General features: G+C 37.9%; 1 protein-coding gene across 4 annotated transcripts in view; it reads right to left on the reverse strand.

Moving 5' to 3' along the window:
• Positions 1-16,099, reverse strand: part of MTX2 (metaxin 2) — a 76,881-nt gene that overhangs the window by 52,715 nt on the left and 8,067 nt on the right. For 3 of the 4 annotated variants that reach the window (XM_061434519.1, XM_061434529.1, XM_061434538.1), the window contains exon 2: positions 108-270. The exons of the other annotated variant lie outside the window; for it this stretch is intronic. The gene's annotated coding sequence lies outside the window, so the exon portion shown is untranslated. The remainder of the gene's footprint in view (positions 1-107; positions 271-16,099) is intronic. 4 annotated transcript variants of the gene reach the window in all.

The following is a 16,099-nucleotide window of genomic DNA, read 5'->3' on the forward strand; positions in this document are numbered from 1 at the left end:
AAAACACCAACATTCTTTACTATTAATCCATTACAACTTTTAGAGAAATGACTACTGCCAACAAATTAACATGTATACACCTAAGATTCTTAAATACTCCATTTTACCTGCAGTATTCTCTCAAGTATCAAGTTGGGTGATAAGTATTTCTGGTGCCAGATGGTCTGTCTATTCCACTCAATTCAGGGTATTCCACTCATTTCACAGCATGAAAGTGCTATGACCTAATAAACAAGTCTAGTTCCAAAGTCCACCTCTTGATGATCTAATCTAAAAGGACAAGAAAAGGGCAGTGAAAAGAGATGCCCTGTTGTTGATTTTTTAAGTTCTGCATTCTTAATGTACAACATGACTCCTCTGGCATATGAATATAGGTGAAGACATAATTTGTAGAATAATAGGCACTAATAATACATGCTGCTTCAGTACTGTCATATTTCCATCAAATTGATTAATGCTATAATAACTCTACACAAACCTATCAGTGCACTAATGAAGTCAAACCCAGTTTATCCTTAGGCAACTACACTCCAAAAGCCCATAGATGTCATCTCTTCAGCTTCCAAAGACTATTTAGACAGTGTAATACAAAAGGAGTAAGAAACACATGTAACCTGTCTCTAAATTTGGATGTCTTTCTGCCAAAGGTGTAAATGCAAATACTACTAATATAACAAAATGCTCAAAGAACATCTGGCAGCTCTTAAACATGGACAAGTTGCTGCAAGACACACAGAGAAAAGGAAATATATTTACTAGTTTGATATAAATACTATACTGATGATCTCAGTGATATCAACATAGCCACTAAGTTCAAAACCTGGTAAATTTTAGGAACTTATGATATGAAGCCTTCATTTAAAACAGATTTTCAAGATATTTAGACTTAAAATATAATGACATGTAACCTTATCAAAACTAGAATTTTAAGAACTATTAAACCTGCAATTCAATTTCCAAATTATAGTACAATTCAAAGATAACACTATATCCCAGATAATAGTGATCATGAAATGATTAAATGACAATGTCCCTGAGGCACTGTCTCTTAGGGGATGTTTAATGATACTACAGAGGATGTGTAAGCAGGAAGTGACTCTTCACCTAACAGGAGTTTAAAACCATTCTCCAATCACCTCAACAGTCAGAGATCAATGTTCAACATGTGGGACAGTGGTCCATGTATTTTACAACTCAGGGAATAGAGCCAATACTTGATAATAATTATTAGTGGAGTACAACCTTTAAAAATGTGAATCACTATGTTGTACACCTGTAACTTATACAGTATTGCACATCAGCTATATTTCAATTTTTAAGACAATGTAAAAAGAATGGAGAGGTGCAATGTCATGCTGTCATTTCCATAAACCTAAAGTACTGACAGGCAGTATTCGGTAACACAGTGGTAAGGTTACTCTCTTAGTCCAGTTGGGCTACTATAACAAATACCATAGACTGAGTGGCTCACAAACAACAGAAATTTACTTCTCACAGTTCTGGAAGCTCAAAGTCCAAAATCAGGGTGCAGGCACGGTTGGGTTCAGGTAAAAGACTTCTTCCAGGTCACTGACTACTGACTTCCTGCCAGGTCCTCACATGGTGGAAGGGGCGAGGGAGCTCTCTGGGATCTCTTTTATAATGGCACTAATTCCTAATCACCTCCCAATGGCCCCATATTCTAATAACATCACCTTGGGGATTAGGATTTCAACACATGAGTAGGGGGAAGGGGGACACATTCATAGGAGCCACTTAAAAAATAAACTGCAAGGAAGTACAGATAAAAAATTAAAGACTACCTTAGATTGAAATAAGGGCCCTGAAGCAAGAAGCAGACATTCTAAGACAGACTGGAGAAGTGTAAGATAAATACAGAGGGACTGCAGCTGCTGCTAAGTCGCTTCAGTCGTGTCCGACTCTGCTCGACCCCATAGACAGCAGCCCACCAGGCTCCCCCGTCCCTGGGATTCTCCAGGCAAGAACACTGAAGTGGGTTGCCATTTCCTTCTCCAATGCATGAAAGTGAAAAGTGAAAGGGAAGTCACTCAGTCGTGTCCGACTCTTAGTGACCCCATAGACTGCAGCCTACCAGGCTCCTCCATCCATGGGATTTTCCAGGCAAGAGTACTGGAGTGGGGTGCCACTGCCTTCTCCAACAAAGGGACTGCCAAACTCTAAAAGAAGATCCACACTAGAACCATTTCCTTGGCTTGATCCATCAGTCCTTAAGGAGAAAAAACGTGTTGACTGACATCAAAATTCACTGAATATTCTTTATTGCTTGTTGTATATATGTAGTAAACTGTATGTAGTTTTCATTTTAGAAAGTAAATTTAGCTACATTCTACAAATCTGTTTTATCAGTCATTCAACATATATTCACAGAACACACACATATTTTATATATATACTTATATATATAAAAAATATACCCTCCCCCAAATATAATGTACCAGGCACCAGTCTAAGAACTTAAGGATAAAATTATAAAGAAAACCAAGTACCTGCCTTTAAGGTACTTAGACTTCAGTGGTACCATATGGCCCATCTCCATATTTTTTATAATACTCGAGCCCATCTGAAGATAACAATAAGGATTACCTGATACGGCTCAGTGATAAAGAATATACCTGCTAATGCAGGAGTTGCAGTAGACACAGGTTCGATCCCTGGGTTGGAAAGATTCCAACCTGAAGGAGGAAATGGCAACCCACTCCAGTATTCTTGCCAGGATAATCCCATGGACAGAGGAGCCTGGCAGGCTACAGTCCATGGGGTCACAGAGTAGAACACAACTGAGCAACTGAGCATGCATGCACACATGATACACTCGTAACAAGTCTTAACTCTATCAACATGTTACAGACAACTAAGAACTACATACCACAGTGCACAATCTACAGAATGCCAAAGGAATGCCAATTTACTGAGCCCACAGCAGATAAATCATCAGTCTCACCAACCCATCATCAATATCTCCAACCACCTACTCATTTGTAACAAAGTGGTAAACAAAAGACTAAAAACACTCAAAGTGAGGATATATGACTGAGTGATGCATTAGATAAATGGGTTCTAATACCCTGACATTCAGGAAGCAGAGGAAGAAAAGCAAAACTGATTAAAAATTCAGGAAAACTAGTAAGGGGCAGAACTTCCTCCTTACAACCAAAATGGGGGCCCAAATGAAACTAGAGAACAATAAAAATCTCCTTCTGGTCAAAATCTACCTAGAAAGAGAACAAGATGGCAGAGGAGTAGGTGGACGTGGAGCACATCTCTCTCCACGGATACATCAGGAATATATCTTCAGACACAGAAGTGCATGCAGAACGCTGGCTGAGAGTGGACAGGAGTACCTGACCAGTGGAAAAGAATATATGAAACCATGCAAAACTCGGTATGATGAAGGAACTAGGGGGAAAAACAGGTTAGAAGGACTAAACAGGGGTCCAATCCCCACATCGGGGCAATTGTCTAAGTCAGAGGAGAAACATTTGAGGCTGAGAGAGAAACAGCTGATCTGTGGTAGCCTAAATGGAATGAGAATCAGACAGTCCTTGCTGCAGCCACACATACCCCGGACAGGGACGCAAGTTCTCTAGAAAGCGCAGCAGCTGGGAGCTGGAGTTTAGCAACTGTGGAGCAATCCCAGGGTGAGGGCTGCTGTTGGCTGCGAAGAGACGGGATCGAGGGGATATGAGGGAGGAGATTATGGTGGGAAATGCCTGTGGAGGAAAGCCAGGCAGCCATGGAAGCAAGGCAATACTGCTGAGTCATGTGTAGGGGTTAAGCCATCACCATAGCCTCTCTCACCCCACACACCAGCATCAGCACGTGAACAATAGAGAGGCTGGCCCATCAAATGCCTGACGCACTGAACTACAGGGTAGGATCCCACCCAGGGTGCCCCTTTAAGTGACTGACCCACGGATCTACAGAGTAGGACTCCAACCAGGGGGGCCCTTCTATGTGCCCAATGCACCAAACAACAGAGAAGGACCCCAGGCAAGGGAGCCCTCTCAGTGCCTGAACAGGCAGAGCTACATAGAAAGACTGGCCAAAGAGGCCTTCTGATTGCCAACTCCAAGAGGCTCAAAAAAACTCTGATAGGGCCATAACTCCTGCAGCGGAGGCAGTCTGCGTCCCTGCACACTTGGCATCGCCAGAGTCCCCGCAAGCCAAGCAGCTGCGCCACCTTCACACTCAACTCTCACTGGGGCAGAGCTGCCACAGGCAAGAAAAGTCTTGCATCTATGCACACAGGGTTGCTTCGGTAGTGTCCGACTCTGCAACCCTGTAGACTGTGGCCTGCCAGGCTTCTCTGTCAGGGAGCGGGGTTCTCCAGGCAAGAATACTGGAACATATGGGCCAATACTGCATACCCTTCTAGAGCACTGTATTTCCTTCTGCTCTAGCCGCCAACTCCCCTGAGTACCTGGTGCCGTCAGAACCCCTGCAACCCAAGCAGCTGCACCACCTCAACTGGCCCTCACAGAGGCAAACCCAAGTCCTCCAGGGCAGCCTCAGGAGCAAATCCCAGTGGACAACCCACACGCAGAGGTGGAAATAAAACTACAATTGAAACCCAGGGGCAGTGTAGCTAAGGAAGAAGAACCAAAACCTTCCCACCAGCTGTACAAGCTCCAGATTAAATCCACACAATCAACTAGGCAGACTCTATGTCTATGGAATATATAAAAGGTCATTGAGAGCTCCCACAAAAGAGAACACACTAGTTCTGACAGCTGTGGACACTGGAGGCAAGAAAACACAGGAGTAGGACCAGATTAGAATCTGAGCTGCCCCCACAGCAGGTCCAGAGATCAGCACAGTGTTGAAGGGCATCCTAGGGAGGTGAGGGGGACTGTGACTCCCAGCGAGGGAAAGGACTCTGACAGCAGTGACTCAAGAAAAACATATACTGTTCTTAACGCAAGAGTTTTGATTTGTTCTCTAGATTCTTTTGGATTTTTTTCCTTTTTTTCACCCGCTTTGTTGTAGTTGTCGATTTTATTGGCATTATGAAATCTAATTAAGCTTTTGTGCTTTTTTGCTTTTTTATGTCACATTTTTTAATAGTTGTTATAAACCTTTGTCTCTCTGTTGAGCTTTTGCATTTCTGCAGAGTTTTCCTTTTTTCTCTTTTTTTAAATTTAATTTTTAAAACCTATTATGTTTTCTACATTTATTCCTTTGTTTGCTTTTCCTACTGTCCTTTTCTCCTTGCAGTTAATCCTTAATGTGTATAAATCTTCTTTATCTATCTATATTTAACTTTGCATATCTATTCTTTCTTTCCTTTCTTTCCTCAACATATTTGTTAGTTTTATTTTCATTGCTTTATTCCCCGATTGGCACCTTGCTTTAGTTTTGTTTTCCAGTTTGTGCTTTAGTTTTGTTTTGGTAGATAAAATTTTTGGTTTCCTTTGTTCGCCAGGTCAATCTACTGAACTTTATTTTTGCTGGACTGTTTGCATTTTGCTTATGGGTGCATATGTATACGCATATATTCAGTCACACCTTTTACTGTTGTTATAAACCTTTGCCTCTAAGCTGGGCTTTTGCAGTTCTGTGGAGCTTTCCTTTTTTCCCCTTTTTTCTTTCTTTGTTCATTTTCTATTTTCTCTTTTTTATCATTTTAATTTTTAATATTTTTAAACCTATTGTAATTTTTCTACTTTTATCCCTTTGTTTACCTTTCCTACTGTTCTTTTCCCCTTGCAGTTAATCTTTAATGCATATAAACCTCCTTCATCTACCTCTATTTAACTTTGCATATCTATTCTTTCTTTTCTTTCTTTCCTCTCAACATATTTGTTAGTTTTATTTTCATTGCATTATTCCCCAATTGGCACCTTGCTTTAGTTTTGTTTTCCAGTTTTTGCTTTAGTTAGTTTTGTCTGGGAGATATAATTTTTGGTTTTCTTTGTTTGCTGGGTCAATCTGTTGTACTTTATTTTTCTTGGACTGTTTTGATTTTGCTTATGGGTGTATATGTATATGTGTATATTCAGTCACAATTTTTATTGATGTTATAAACCTCTGCCTCTACATTGGGCTTTTACAGTTCTGTGGAGTTTTCCTTTTTTTTCTTTTCCTTTTTTCTTTCTTCTTCCTTTTTTTCTTTCTTTTCTTTTTTATAATTTTAATTTTTAATTTTTTAAATATTTTAATTTTTAATTTTTTTTACATTTATTCCCTTCTTTGCCTTTCCTACTGTTCTTTTCTCCTAGCAGTTAATCTTTAATGTATATAAACCTTCTTCATCTACCTCTATTTAACTTGGCATATCTATTCTTTCTTAGAAAACTTCAATCTTCCAAACTCAACCAAGTTCAGTTCAGTTCAGTCACTCAGTCGTATCCGACTCTTTGCAACCCCATGAACCGCAGCATGCCTCCCTGTCCATCACCAACACAGGCCTCCCTGTCCATCACTAACTCCCAGAATCCACCCAAACCCATGTCCATTGAGTCAGTGACATCATCCAACCATCTCACCCTCTGTCATCCCCTTCTCCTTCTGCCCTCAATCTTTCCCAGCATCAGGGTCTTTTCAAATGAGTCAGCTCTTCGCATCAGGTGGCCCACGTATTGGAGTTTCAGCTTCAACATCAGTCCCTCCAATGAACACCCAGAACTGAACTCCTTTAGGATGGACTGGTTGGATCTCCTTGCAGTCCAAGGGATTCTCAAGAGCCTTCTCCAACACCACAGTTCAAATGCTTCAATTCTTCTGCGCTCACCTTTCCCAAGAAGAAATAGAAGTTATGAACACTCCAATTACAAGCACTGAAATTGAAGCTGTGATCAAAAATCTCCCAAAAAACAAAAGCCCAGGACCAGATGGCTTCACAGGAGAATTCTATCAAACATTTAAAGAGCTAATGCCTATCCTTCTAAAACTCTTTTTCAAAATTACAGAGGAAGGAACACTTCCAAACTCATTGTACGAGGCCAGTGTCACCCTGATACCAAAACCACACAAAAACAACACAAAAAAAGAAAACTACAGGCCAATATCACTGATGAACATAGATGCAAAAATCCTCAACAAAATTTTAGCAAACAGAATTCAGCAACACATCAAAAAGCTCATACACCATGATCAAGTTGGGTGTATTTCAGGGATGCAAGGATTCTTCAATATACACAAATCAATCAATGTGATACACCATATTAACAAATTGAAAGACAAACATGTCTTTCAATTTGTTAATTTGATAATCTCAATAGATGCAGAAAAAGCCGTTGACAAAATTCAGCACCCATTTATGATTAAAACTCTTTAAAAAAATGAGCATAGAAGGAACCTCTCAACATAGTAAAGGCCATATATGATAAGCCTACAGCAAACATTATTCTCAATGGTGAAAAACTGAAAGCATTTCCCCTAAGATCAGGAACTAGACAAGGATATCTCTTTTGCCACTATTATTCAACATAGTTCTGGAAGTCCTAGCTACAGCAATCAGAGAAGAAAAAGAAATAAAAGGAATCCAGATCAGAAAAGAAGTAAAGGTCTCACTGTTTGCAGATGACATGATACTGTACATAGAAAACCTTAAAGATAGTATCAGAAAATACTAGAGCTAATCAGTGAATTTAGCAAGGTTGCAGGATACAAAATCAACACACAGAAATCACTTGCATTTCTATACACTAACAATGAAAAATCAGAAAGAGAAATTAAGGAATCAATCCCATCCACCACTGCAACAAGAAGAATTAAATACCTAGGAATAAACTTACCTAAGGAGACAAAAGAACTGTACACAGAAAATTATAACATACTAATGAAAGAAATCAAAGATGACATAAACAGATGGAGAGATATTCCATGTTCCTGGGTAGGAAGAAGCAATACTGTGAAAATGACTATATTGCCAAATGCAATCAACAGATTCAATGTGATCCGTATCAAATTACCAATGGCATTTTTCACAGAACTAGAAAAAAATTTCACAATTCCTATGGAAACACAAAAGACTCCAAATAGCCAAAGAAGTCTTGAGAAAGAAGAATAGAGAAGGAGGAATCAAGCTTCCTGACTTCAGATTATACTACAAAGCTACAGTCATCATGAGAGTATGGCACTAGCATAGAAACAGAAATATAGGCCAATGGAACAAGATAGAAAGCCCAGAAATAAACCCATGCACTTATGGGTACCTTATTTTTTACAAAGGAGACAAGAATATGCAGTGGGGCAAAGACAGCCTCTTCAATAAATGGTGCTGGGAAAACTGGACAGCTACATGTAAAAGAATGAAAGTAGATCACTTCCTAACACCATACACAAAGATAAACTCAGAATGGATTAAAGACCTAAATGTAAGACCAGAAACTTTGAAACTCTTAGAGGAAAACATAGGCAGAACACTTGATGACATAAATTAAAGCAAGATCCTCTACGACCCACCTCCTAGAGTAATGGAAATAAAAACAAAAGTATAAAAGTAAAGTATAAGTATAAAAGCATAAACAAGCAGGACTTGATTAAACTTAAAAGCTTTTGCACAGCAAAGGAAACTACAAGCAAGGTGAAAAGACAACCCTCAGAATGGGAGAAAATAATAGCAAATGAAACAACTGACAAAGGATTAATTTCTAAAATATACAAGCAGTCATACAACTCAATGCCAGAAAAATCAAACAACCCAATCAAAAAGTGGGGGAAAGACCTAACAGACATTTCTCCAAAGAAGACATCCAGATGGCTAACAAACACATGAAAAGATGCTCAATATCACTCATTGTTAGAGAAATGCAAATCAAAACTACGATGAGATATCACCTTATACCCATCAGAATGGCCATCATCAAAAAGTCTACAAACAATAATTGCTGGAGAGGGTGTGGAGAAAAGGGAACACTCTTGCACTGCTGGTGGGAATATAAATTGATACAGCCACTATGGAAGACGGTATGGAGATTCCTTAAAAAACTAAGAATAAAACCACCGTATGACCCAGCAATCTCACTCCTAGGCATATACACTGAGGGAACCAAAATTGAAAAAGACACATGTATCCCATTGTTCACTGCAGCTCTATTTACAAAAGCTAGAACATGGAAGCAACCTAGATGTTCATCACCAGATAAATGGATAAAGAAGTACGGTACATATACACAATGGAATGTTACTCAGCCATAAAACGAAATGCATTTGAGTCAGTTCTAATGAGGTGGATGAACCTGGAATCTATTATACAGAGTGAAATGAGTCAGAAAGAGAAAGATAAATATCGTATTCTAACACATATATACAGGATCTAGAAGAATGGTACTCAAGAACTTATTTACAGGGCAGCAATAGAGAAACAGACATAGAGAACAGACTTATGGACATGGGGACAGAGGAGGAGAGGGTGAGATGGATGGAAAGAGTAACACGGAAACTTATATTACCGTATGTAAAATAGATAGCCAACGGGAACTTGCTGTATGGCTCAGGAAACTCAAACAGGGGCTCTGTATCAACCTAGTGGGGTGGGATGGGGAGGAAGATGGCAGGGAGGTTCAAAAGGGAGGGGATATATGTATACCTATGGCTGATTCATGCTGAGGTTTGACAGAAAACAACAAAATTCTGTAAAGCAATTATCGTTCAAAAAAAAATAAATTTAAAAAAATTAGACTTCTACTTTCGCAGATGATGATGGTAGTGGTGGTGGCGGTGATGGCGACAGCAGTTAAGATTCCTCAAGAATTTTACAGCTAATATCTAGCATATATTTTAAAATGCTTACAAGTCAGTAATAAAGATGACAACTCAGTCTTTTCAATGAGCATAGAATATGAATAGATATTTCTCCATGAATGGCCAACAAGCACATGAAAAAATCCTCAATATCATGAGTCACTAGGGAGACACAATTCAAAACCACACGGAGATGCCACTTCAGAGCCACTAAAATGACTATAATTAACAAGACAGACAGTAACAAATATTTAAAGGCTATGGAGCATTTGAAATTCTCACACAGTGCTGGGGGGGATATAAAATGTTTAGTGGTTTCTGAAAATTACCATTATGACTCAGAATTCCACTCTTAGGATTTCACCCATGTGAAATGGGAAAACATATGCACATACAGATTTGTACAAGAAAGTTCACAGCAGCATTATTCATAATAATCAAATGGTGGAAGCAACCTCAATGACCATCAGCTGATGAGTAAACAAAATGTGGTATACCCATACCACAGAACACTATTTGGCAATAAAAAAGAATCAAGTAGAATACCTGATGGATGCAACATAGATGAATTTCAAAAGCATTATTCCCAGTGAAAAAAGCCATGCTAAAGAATACACACTGTATGATTCCATTTATACAAGATATTCAGAAGAGGCAAATCTACAGACAAAGTAGGTTAGTGGTAGACTAGGCGGGCCTGGGAAGAGAAATGATTGTATATAGGCAAGAAATTTCTTTTGGGGGTGAAGAAAATGTTTGTCCTACAACTGGATTATGGTAATAATCACATCTCTATAAATATACTAAATTTTTTTAAATTTTACATTTAAAAAGGTATATAAATTATAGATCATAAATAGATCTTAAAACACTTCTTGCATTTATTGTGCACTTAAGTGCTTGACATAGAAACCATTTCACAACTTTATGAGGTGCGTGTGTGCTAAGTCACTTCCATCGTGTCTGACTCTTCGCGACACTATGGACTATAGCCCACCAGGCTCCTCTATCCATGGGTTTCTCCAGGCAAGAATACTGGAGTGGGTTGCTGTGCTCTCCTCCAGGGGATCTTCCTGACCCAAGGACTGAACCCATGTCTCTTATGTTTCCTGCATTGGCAGGCAAGTTCTTCAGCACTGGCGCCACCTGGGAAGCCCTTGATGAGGTAGACACTACTATTATCCCTATTTTACTGTAAGAAAACTAAGGCACATCCACAAATAATTTGCCGAAGTCAGTGCTAATCAGTAACAAGGGCTAGGGTTTGTCAGGTAGTGGCTCCCACGTCAATGAACACACAACTGTATTAGCTAACCTCTTACAGAACCCACAAATCAACATACTTGGGTAATAATTATTATAACTAATTACAATTAAAGCAATTATAATCATTCTACAACAATGGTTCTCAACCCTTAATATACAAGAATCCCCTAAAAAACTTCATAAAAATGTATTTCCATCAAACCCTAAACTCAGAGATTCTGATACTATAGAAATGAAGGCCAAGAATCCAAACTTGCCACAGGCATGCCCAGTAAATCTGATGAAGATGGTCTGTGACCACCAAAAAAAAAAGACTGTCGAGAGGGCATGGAGTACACCTGAAATAAGAGTAAGTTCTTTTCACCCCTTTCATTCACTTGCCTCATTAAAGACTGGCAGTAAAGATCTGTGTAGATTAATTTTATTCAAGAAGATTTTTGCCCATCTTATTCTACTTAAGTATTTGTGGATATGGCTTAAAGCCATGTTTTAAAACATGCTTTAGTTAACATGTTGCAACTTTACAGTGTTCCAGAATAAGCTTTTAAGATTAATGAACTGAGGCCGCACTTGTTCTGGAAACAGAAAGTGGTTAAATGATAGTTTTTCCATTAAGATGTAATCAATAAGGAAAGTAAAATTAAGTTAGTAGTTATGAGATTTGAATGTGAGCCATTTGAACCTATCTATTTGAAACTAGAGATCAATTTCAAAAAGTTACTCAAGGATCAATTTCATAAAACAGACAAATTTCTGGAGGTTAACAAGGGTGAAGAAAACAAATTCATAGCATCATCAAGCCAATAACCCAGACTACAGTGAATACAAGCTAAAACTGAAAACGTTCCATTCTTATTCAGTAAGGATTCATATGCCATCCTCTCAAAGGGTTATGTTTAGACTCTGTCTCATTATAAACATGATCCATCATTTTTCATTAATTTCCAATAAAAAGCTGGCCAACTCCAAGTGACTATGAATAGATATGAAACTTGTAGCTAGGGCTCAAAATGTGAATTTTGTTTTTAAAAATGGTAATCTGGAATTCATAAAAGAGGACACACTGACACCACGTCTGAGCTTTTCTCAGAAACAAAGATGAATATGTGATCAATAGCAGAGCTATACAAAAACAGCTGGTTTAGATTAAAAGCACAATATCTGGCCAAAAAACTGAGAAAAGACAGTCCCACACAAATATCAGACCTCAACACTGCTAACAATGTTAACCTCCAAGATGTAATGGTTTTCTAAATCTAATCCCAGTAAATGTAAAATAAATGTCCCTTCAACTAAGAAGCAATCCTCCCCACCACTGTAAACTCATTACAATCATTGTAATAATAGAATCTGTTATTTTAAGTATCTACTATGTTCTAATACTAGACATAGATTAACTCTCTATCAAGCTAGGTAACCAGAGAACTCTCTATTTCTCCTGCCTCACTCCTCTCTGGTAGCCATGAGACAAATGATTTCCTACAGAGGATTTGATCTGTTATATCTCCAGAAATCCTAGCAGAACTGCAAGATTCCCCAAGAACAACAACAAAAACAAAAAGACAAAATAAACAGGAAATAAGATAATACAGCCTAAACATCACAGAATCCCTTCATGAACAAGGAACGCAGGGAAAGAAAATGCTCAGAGAGGCAGAAAAAACATATTAAAGCCTTTAACTGAACTACCACAGGTTATTAAACTTGCAAAATGTACCAAAGTGAAAGTGAAGTCGCTCAGTCGTGTCCGACTCTTTGCGACCCCATGGAATGTAGCCCACCAGGCTCCTCCATCCACGGGATTCTCCAGGCAAGAACACTGGAGTGGGTTGCCATTGCCTTCTCCAATGCAGGAAAGTGAAAAGTGAAAGTGAAGTCGCTCAGTTGTGTCCAACTCCTAGCGACCCCATGGACTGCAGCCTACCAGGCTCCTCCATCCATGGGATTTTCCAGGCAAGAGTACTGGAGTGGGGTGCCATTGCCTTCTCTGAAAATGTACCAAGGACTATGATAAATAGACAAAGATTAATATAAAACTGCCACTGTTCTCTAGGATCTAATTTTGTTGACTAGGTGGGGGGCACAGAACAGGGGGAGTGAGAAGAGGTGACTGAGATACACATAAGCATTTATAATACAATAAACAATATGGGGGAGTCGGGGGAAACACAGGCCTCAAAGTGAGACATGGCTGGGTTCCCCTCCCAATTCTACAACTTATCGCCTAAGTGACCTAGGCCAAGTTGTGTAATCTTTCTTGCCTCATTTACTTCATCTGTAAAAAGAGGAAAATGACCCACCTTTAAGGCTGTTGGAAGAATAAAACTAGATAAACTATGTAAATGCCATATACAATCTCTAAGCTCACAGAATGTATTCAGTAACATTAATATAAGCATCAGACCAGAGGTTTGTATAAAGCACTATAGGAATCTTCTCGAAGAAATAACCTGCTTGAGGAAGACAGGAAAGAATTCACAAGAGGAGATGAAATCTGAACTGAGTAAAAACACAAATAATAATAATCACAAGTGCGCCAGACAGAGGGTGAGGGTGCAGGGAGAGGAGTTCAGATGTTCACTAAATATCTAACACCCCTAACTCGGTTTGAGAGAAGACAGGTAAAAGACTCAGTAAAGACTTCCTAAATTAGCATCTGTATTATAGGATATACCACTTTGTATTCAAATTATCAGTTTTGGTGGATGTGTCCCACACAAGGATGTTAAGTTCATCAAAAACAACAACTGTTCCCCAGTTTTGTACCCCAGCACCTAGCAGGGCACACAGCACAAACTAGATACTCAGCCTAAAAATATATTATATGGAAAATACAAGCAGGTCTTTTGCTATCTAAAGCCTAAAAGATAATTGACAGCAAAAAATGGCTGTAAGTCTGGAAATAAAACCATCTAACCAAATTAACATCTCAGGTTAAGTCATGAAGTAACTTCTTCGGCTTATAAAAGTTCTTAGAGATAAAAATATATAATCAGCACAAAAACAGAGCTAAGTGTATAAGCATAATGAAATGCTTTTTATGGTTTCTATTTTGCTAAAGCAGTTACAGTTAATGGGAATTGCCATGACAAAATGATTGTTTTTATGAAAAGAACCTTCTTTATTACTAACCAATCAAATTTCATTTTTATTACTGATGTAGAAAAGTTCAAAACCATGATTCATTTATAAAGCGTACAAAAATAAGAAAAGTGTTCAAGAATAGAGTACAGGATCATTTACAAAGCAATAAAAAATTAAACATGCATTTCTCTTACTGCCAAGGCAGATACTTCTACACATAAATGACTGTAGCTAGATTTGCTGAATATAACTTCTGTCTTTGAACAAAAAATGAGAAGCCTGAATTTAATATCTCATCTCCAGTTGACATCTTCAGTCCATCTGATAACTGCTTATCAAGAAATATCAAAAACGTTTGAAAAATGTTAAGTTTGATGATGTGTTCTTTCAATTTTCACTCAAATATGAAAGGCTTGAGCTAACATTAATAACTCAGAAGTTCTCACAGAAGAGAGACTGACAAATTGTATGGGGCACCAAAATCTCTTAAGCTAAAAATGAAAAGTCAAGTAATTTCAGAGTACAGATTGTTAATAAAGCATACAACAGTAGCAAAATTCATGTTATGCTTAATATAGACTATTACAAGGTCAAAAACAAGTCTCTCATGTGATCTTCACAGCATACCAAAGTTTTCTAAAATGAAACAAATTATTGGCTCTAAGAATTTGGTTTCCAACCTATTCATGAATACAAACATGTAAAAGAAAATAGATCACACTGATGTCAATAAATTGTGTTTTGCCTCTAATGTGAAGTATAACCTATTCTGTCTTTGTTTTTGCATCTGCCCCTTCAATATCTACTTCACAGGTGCCAAGGTGATAAGCACTACAGTTAGAGACTATTTCTACAATGAACACAAATGAAAAAAGATTCTCTGCAATGTTATGGCCGATTCAGTAACTTCTTATTAATCCTTCAGTGCCTTCCTCAATACTGGAAAATCCTCAGAATGCAGTTTACAAATAACTAACAAACCTTTATTTTCAATAACAAAGAAATTTAACGTATTTTTTCAAATATCTGTTGCAATGATTATTAGATATTCGATATACAGATGTAAGAGCCCTGACTATCATTTCTTTATTCTCAATAAACCTTGTGACCAACAGCATCACTTCTATTATACAAAGGACTTTTAACCCATAGTTTCCACTTCACTGAGCCTCTAGAATCCTCCTGAAATGCTCTAAGTCCAGATTTCCCAGTATTCATGTGAAAGAAAGATGGAATAAAAAAGTTTATTACTGATATCAAAACAAAATTTGTAAACATGTCTGTACTTATTATACTGAACTTCATGTTTACATAAGGATGTCATTGGAACTGTAAAACTACTTTCTGAGATGATACCATAAAGTAATGTTACTGCTAGAAGGAAATTATTAACACATTTAAATAATCAAACACCTGCATACCCACAATGAGATAAATGAAATATCCCAAGTCTTCTTTTTCATCCTTTACGTACTTTACAGAGCTTCTAAATAAAGAACAGAACAGACATTGCCCTGATTTCAAAAGATTATTAACTGTGCTATGATGAAATTGACTAATATGCTTAAAATATATCAACACATTAGTGAAGTACTAGTCACTAACTCAGAAAAGATGGTATAGTTAATAAAAATAAAGACACTTGGGATATTTTGGTATCCAAAATATTAAAAGGATATTACAATGGTAACATCCTCAAAGGCACCAGGAAAACAAAGGAATAACAGAAACTACCATGTACTAAACATACCATGTACCGCCCTAAGTGAGGTGCTTACCATACTTTATAAAATATACTGTCACCCTTTCACAAATACGGAAACTGGCCTATTAAGGTCTGCCCAAGATTATTAAACAAAAGGCTTAGAACTCAGTTCTATCTTACTCCAGTGCCCTTGTTTTTATACAAGTTTCAATTTCCTTATCCATAAAACAAAAACAACACCTAAAAGGATCAAATTGTTAGTATCAGCAGCTATGTATTATCTAGCACAGTAGGTCAAAAATGGACACTTACTCTTATCATCAACCAGATACATAA

This window comes from Bos javanicus, chromosome 2 (genome assembly GCF_032452875.1).
Source record: "Bos javanicus breed banteng chromosome 2, ARS-OSU_banteng_1.0, whole genome shotgun sequence".
NCBI classification, from domain to species: domain Eukaryota; kingdom Metazoa; phylum Chordata; class Mammalia; order Artiodactyla; family Bovidae; genus Bos; species Bos javanicus.